The sequence below is a fragment of the Chlorocebus sabaeus genome, unplaced genomic scaffold, assembly GCF_047675955.1.
Source record: "Chlorocebus sabaeus isolate Y175 unplaced genomic scaffold, mChlSab1.0.hap1 unalloc_scaffold_925, whole genome shotgun sequence".
Classification (NCBI taxonomy): domain Eukaryota; kingdom Metazoa; phylum Chordata; class Mammalia; order Primates; family Cercopithecidae; genus Chlorocebus; species Chlorocebus sabaeus.
This window is the reverse complement of record NW_027328287.1, coordinates 6,915-12,906: the sequence shown is the minus strand read 5'-3', so window position 1 is coordinate 12,906 and position 5,992 is coordinate 6,915. Positions and strand designations below refer to the sequence as shown.

Sequence of the window (5,992 nt, the reverse complement as noted above, 5' to 3'; positions counted from 1 at the left end):
TGGCCTGCTTACATTCATTCTACATAGAAATTTAGGATGTCAGCTTCTGGCCTCATGGACTCCGAGCTGAGGAGTCCCCTGGTCTGTCTATCACAGGACCGTACACGTAAGGAGTAGAAAAACCGCAACGTTCAAAATCAGTAATTTTGTGATACAGAAATACACGGATTCACCCAAAACACGGAAACTTTTACAAATTGTCTTTGTTAGTCCTGATGTCTGTGTCAGTGATTCTTTTAGGTTTGGACCTTGACCGAGAGAATTTCCAGTCGGTCTCTCGTCTCTCGTCTCTCGTCTCTCGTCTCTCGTCTCCGGACGGACAGAAGTTCCAGATGATCCGATGGGTGGGGGGGGTCTTAGGCTGTGTGCCCCCAGGGGCCCTGGTCGATTAGTTGTGGGGATCGCCTGGGAGGGCGCGGTGACCCACTGTGCTGTGGGGGCCTCCATCCTTCCGCCTCCCGCCTCCCCCTCCAGGCGATCCCAATTCATTCCAGGCTGACAGTCTCATTGGCAGACGTCGGGCATCACCTAGCGGCCACTGTTACTCTGAAAATGGAGGCCTCAACAGAGGAAGGAAGCTCAGGCCGCCTGCGCACAGCCTGGGGCAACTGTGTCTTCTCCACCGCCCCCGCCCCCACCTCCAAGCTCCCCCCTTCTTGGTTGCCTAGGAAATGGCCACTTTGACGACTGGGCCGGAGTGACCTTTGATCAGGCAGCATAAGTAAGTAAATCAATCAATCAATCAATACATAAATGTAAATACAATACAATTTATGTATTGTATTATGTACAATAAAGTAGTACGGGCGTGGTGGCTCACGCCTGTCCTCCCAGCACTTTGGGAGGCCGAGGCGGGCAGATCACCTGAGGTCGGCAGTTCGAGACCAGCCTGACCCACATGGAGAAACCCCGTCTCTACTGAAAATACCAAATTAGCGGGGCGCAGTGGCACATGCCTGTAATCCCAGCTACTCGGGAAGGGAAACTGAGGCAGGAGAATTGCTTGAACCTGGGAGGCGGAGATCGCAGTGAGGCGAGATGGCGCCATTGCGCTCCAGTCTGAGCAACAGGCGCGAAACTGCGTCTCAAAAAAAAAGCAAAAAACAAAAAAGCAAACCAAAACACAAACAAACTAACAAACACACAAAAAAACACCATTCTCTGTGAAACTGCTTTGTAGTGTGTGTATTCGTCTCACAGAGTTAAACCTTTCTTTTGAATCAGCAGGTTGGAAGGATGTTTTTGTAGAATCTGTCTATGTACATTTAGGAGACCCTTGTGTCGTATGGTGAAAAAATCTTATGTTTTCAGATAAAAACGAGAGAGAAGGTCTTCATGAAACAGCTTTCTGTTGTGTGGATTCCTCATACAGAGTTAAAACTGCCTTTGGATTCAGCAGTTTGGAAGCAGCATGGACATTTGGGAGCCCATTGGGGCCTATTGTGAGAAAGCGAACATCCCCACCCCAGAAATAATAAAGCAGCTCTCTATGATACTGCTTTGTGATGTGTGGATTCATGCCACAGAATTACAACAAATTTTTGATTTAGGAGGTTTGAAGCAGTCTTTCTGTAGAATCCGCGAATATGCCTTTGGGAGCCCATTGAGGCCTACTGTGAAAAACCGAATATCCCCAAATGAAAACTAGAAAGAAGCTGTCTCTGAAACTGCTTTGTGGTGTGTGGATTCATCTCACAGAGTGAAACCTTTCTTTTGATATACCAGGTTGGAAGCGCCCCTTTTGTAGAATCTACAAAAGGGCATTTGGGAGCTGTTTGAGGCCTAGGGTGAAAAACAGAAAATCGGTAGATAAAAACTAACAAGAAGCTATCTGCAAAACTGCTTTGCGATGTGTAGATTCCTCTGACAGAGTTACATCTTTCTGTTGATTCAGCAGATTGGAAGCATTTTGGGGGGGGTGTGTGTGTGTGTGTGTGTGTGTGTGTGTGTGTGTGTGTGTGTTTTGACAGAGTCTCACTCTGTCCCCCAGGCTGGAGTGCAGTGACACCATCTCGGCTCGCTGCAACCTCTGCCTCCCAGTTGAAGGGATTCTCCTGCCTCAGCCTCCCAAGTAGTTGGGGTTACAGGCACCCGCTACCAGGCCCGGCTAATTTTTTGTATTCTTGGTAGAGATGGGGTTTCATCGTTTTGGCCAGGCTGGTCTTGAACTCCTGACCTCAGGTGATCCACCCACCTCTGCCTCCCAAAATGCTGGGATGACAGGCGTGAGCCACTGCACGCGGCCGATTGGAAGCAGTTTTTTGGCAGAATCTTCAAAGGGACATTTGGGAGCCCTTTGTGGCTTATGGTGACACTGAACATCCCCAGATGAAAACGAGAAAAAATGCTACTGGTGAAACTGCTTCTTGACGTGTGGATTCACCTCGAACGGATACATCTGTTGAACCAGGAGGTTGGAAACACGCTTTCTGTAGAATCTGTGAAGGGACATTTGGAAACCCATTGAGGCCTACGTTGAAAAACAGAATATCCACAGATTGAAACAAGAAAGACGCTATCTGTCAAATTGATTCGTGATGCGCAGATTGATCTCTCAGCGATAAACCATTCTTTTGATTCATCATGTTAGAAACACTTTTTTTTGGCAGTCTCTCTGAACGGATTTTTGGGAGCCCCTTTAGGCCTATGGCGAATAACCAAATATTCCCAGATAAAAATGAGAAAGAATGTATTTGAGAAACTGCTTTGCGATGTGTGGACTCATCCTAAAGAGTTACACCTTTCTTTTGATTAGGCGGGTTGGAGACGCTCTCTTTGTAGAGATTCCAAAGGGACGTGTGGGAGCCCTTGAGGCCTATGGTGACAAACTGAATATCCCCAGACAAAGACCAGAGAGAATATTTCATTGAATCTGCTTCGTGATGTCTGGATTTATCTGCCAGCGCAGAACGTATTCTTTGTTTGTTTGTGTGTGTGTGTGTGAGTCAGCAGGTTGGAAATGCTCTTTTTGTTGAGTGTGTGGGAAGACATTTCCAAGCCCATTAATTCCGGTTGTCCAAACCAGATTGTCCCCCCGAGAAAAGCCATGAAGAAGCGAAACGATCTGTGAAACTGCTTTGCGTGACTGGATGCATCTCACAGAGTTAAACCTTTCTTTTGATTCACGTGTTGGAAACACGCTTTCTCTAGAATTTGCCAAGGCATATTTGGGAGCCCATGGAGGCCTATGTTGAAAAATCAAATATCCCCAGAGAAGCAGTAGAAAGAAGCTATCTGTGAATTGGCTTTGTGAGATGTGGATTCATCTCACAGAGTTAAACCCGTGTTTCGGTTCAGCAGGTTGGAAACACTTCTGTGGTAGAATCTGCAAAAGGATATTTGGGACTCCTTTGAGGCCAATGGTGGAAAAGCACATATTTCCTGATAACAGCTAGAAGGAAGCTACCTGAGAAACTGCTTTGTGTGTGGATTCCTCGCACAGAGGTACAACTGTATTTGGACTCAGCGGATTGGAAGCACTCTTTTAGTAGAATCTGTGAAAATAATGTGGGCTGCAATTGAGGCCTAGGGTGAAAAACAGATTATCCCCAGATAAAAACTGAAGAGAGCCTATGTGTGAAACGGTTTTGTAATGTGGGGATTCCTCTCACAAAGTGAAAGCGTTCTTTTGATACGTCGGTTTGGAAATATTCTTCTTAAGGGAATCGGCGAAGGGACTTTGGGAGCCCCTTGAAACCTGTGGAGAAAAACCGACACTCCCCAGAGAAAAACCAGAAATAAACTATCATCGGGACTGATTAGTGATCTGTGGATACATGTTACAGAGTTAAACTTTTCTTTGGATTCAAAATGTTGGAAACACTGTGTTTGCAGAATCTCTGAAGAAAGGACATTGCAAAGACCATTGAGGCCCAAGGGGAGGTCTCTCACTCTCTCTCTCTCTCTCTCTCTCTCTCTCTCTCTCTCTCTCTCTCTGTTTCTCACTGTGTCTCTCTGTCCGTCTCAAAAAATAAGAAAGGATGGATACATGCATACATACATACATACATGCATGCATGCATGCATGCATGCATACATACAATTAAAAATTAGGAAGAAAATAAAATGAATAACTCGGCCCGGCGCGGTGGCTCAAGCCTGTCATCCCAGCGCTTTGGGACGCCGGGGGCGGTGGATCGCTGGATCACGAGGTGGTCAGATCAGCAGGGCCAGTATGGTGAAACCCCGTCCGTCTCCAGTCAAAAGACCAAAAATTAGCCGGGCATGGTCGTGCGCGTCTGTAATCTCAGCTACTCGGGAGGCCGAGCTGAGGCAGGAGAATCGCTTGAACCTGGGAGGCGGAGGTTGCAGTGAGCCGAGATCGCGCCGCTGTACACCAGCCTGGGCGAGAGAGCGAGGCAACCTCTCCAAAAAATACTACTACTACTAATAAATTAATACATAAACGAATAAAAATGAAAGTAAAATAAAAAATAAAACTAAAAAGGACAAGGAAAAGGAAATAATTAAAAAGTGAGTTTCCGGGAAGAGAGGGAAGAAAAAAAAAAGGAAAGAAAAAAGACAACAGTCCCACAGTGACATAAACATATGCCTCTCGCCTTTCGAGGCGTCAGTGATGCTACGAATGATGCGTAATGTTTTTTTTTAACTTCCTTTTATGTTATTCTCGTTTATTGTTTGACACGAGCCTCGGAGGCCCTCCCTCCCTCCGTCCCACTCCCTCGTTGCCCAGACAACTTCAGGAGACAGGCCCTGGCTGGGCCAGATTGTTCTTCTCTTTGAGCAGTTGTTTCCCTGTCTTTCTTCGTGTCTTTAACCCGTGTGGACTCTTCTGCTCGGATTTCACAGATGGCAGCTCCACTTCCGGCCTTGTTGTTTAGTGGGGGCTTTCCTGATTCTCCCCGCATGTAGTGAAAGCAGAGAGATTCGCCTCTCCCACTCCCCCCCTCTCTTTCTTTGTTGCTTTCTTGCTTTTTCTTTCTGTCTCTTTCTATCTTTCTGTCATGCTTTCTTGCTGTCTTGTTTTCTTGCTTTCTTGCTTTGCCTTTCTTCCTGTCTGTCTTTCCTCTGTCTTCTTTTTTTCTTTCTTCTCTCGTCTTTCTTTCTCGCTGTTTTTCTCCCTCTCTCTCTCTTTCTTCTTTCTTTCTTTCTTTCTTTCTCTCTTTCTTTCCTTCTTTCTCTCTTTCTCTTTTTCTCTTTCTTTCTCTCTCTCTTTCTTTGTCTGTCTTCCTTCCTTCCTTCCTTCCTTCCTTCCTTCCTTCCTTCCTTCCTTCCTTTCTTTCTTCCTTTCTTCCTTTCTTTCCTTCATTTTCTCTCTCTCTCTCTCCCAGCCTCTGAAAGTGCTGGGATCACAGGCGTCAGCCACCGTGCCTGGCCTATTTGCTCATGTTATTTTATTTTTTATGTATTTATTTTCATCTATTCATTCATGTGTATAAATACAAATATTTTCTTTCTTTCTTTCTTTTTTTATGTATGTATGTATGTATGTATGTATGTATGTATTTATTTATTTATTTATTCATTTTTTTTTTTTTTTTTTTTTTTTTTTTTTGAGACGGAGTCTCGCTCTGTCGCTCAGGCTGAAGTGCAGTGGCCGGATCTCAACTCACTGCAAGCTCCGCCTCCCGGCTTCACGCCATTCTCCTGCCTCAGCCTCCCAAGTAGCTGGGACTACAGGCACCCGCCACCTCGCCCGGCTAGTTTGTTTTTTGGATTTTTCAGTAGAGACGGGGTTTCACCATGTTAGCCGGGATGGTCTCGATCAAGACAAATATTTTCATCTGTTTTGATGTATTTTTATATCTCATATTTAGCTAAAAATGCAAATATTTATGCTGTTATTTGTCTTTTCTTTCTTTCTCTCCTTTGTGTTTTTCTTCCCTTCTTTCTTTCTCTGTCTCCCTCTCTATGTTTTCCTCCCTCCCTCCCTCCCTCCCTCCCTGCCTCCCTCCCTTTCTCTCTTGTTCGTTTCTCTTCCGTGCTTTCTTTATTTCTTTTATTCCGTTTCTGTCCTTCTTTTCTGTTTCCT

General features: G+C 45.4%; 1 long non-coding RNA gene across 1 annotated transcript; it reads left to right on the top strand.

Moving 5' to 3' along the window:
* The first annotated feature begins 289 nt into the window (after positions 1–289).
* Positions 290–5,161, top strand: LOC140711389 (uncharacterized). Its single transcript, XR_012092567.1, has 2 exons — positions 290–721; positions 1,312–5,161. It is a non-coding gene; the product is annotated as an uncharacterized lncRNA (long non-coding RNA).
* The last annotated feature ends 831 nt before the right edge of the window (positions 5,162–5,992 follow it).